Source organism: Plasmopara halstedii (genome assembly GCF_900000015.1).
Source record: "Plasmopara halstedii genome assembly, contig: Scaffold_2061, whole genome shotgun sequence".
NCBI classification, from domain to species: domain Eukaryota; phylum Oomycota; class Peronosporomycetes; order Peronosporales; family Peronosporaceae; genus Plasmopara; species Plasmopara halstedii.
The window spans coordinates 605,497-605,751 of record NW_020188969.1 but is presented as its reverse complement, the minus strand read 5'-3'; positions in this window follow the sequence as shown (position 1 = coordinate 605,751).

Genomic DNA, 255 nt, shown 5'->3' with positions numbered 1-255 from the left:
AACAAGGGCAGACGAGGAAGTGGTCGCAAGAATTACGCGCCACGCAAAAGCGGCGGTTATCGGGGAAAATGCTTTAATTGTGACCAGACTGGTCATATGAAACGGGACTGTCAAGCTGCCGAGAACCGTCCCAGAAATTGTTCTAGTGGTAGTGATGCAGCGTTTGCTGTGGGGAAAGAGCAATCAGCAAGCTGGCTGATCGACAGTGGTGCAACGTCACACATGACCCCTCACCGAAATGACTTGGTCGACTTT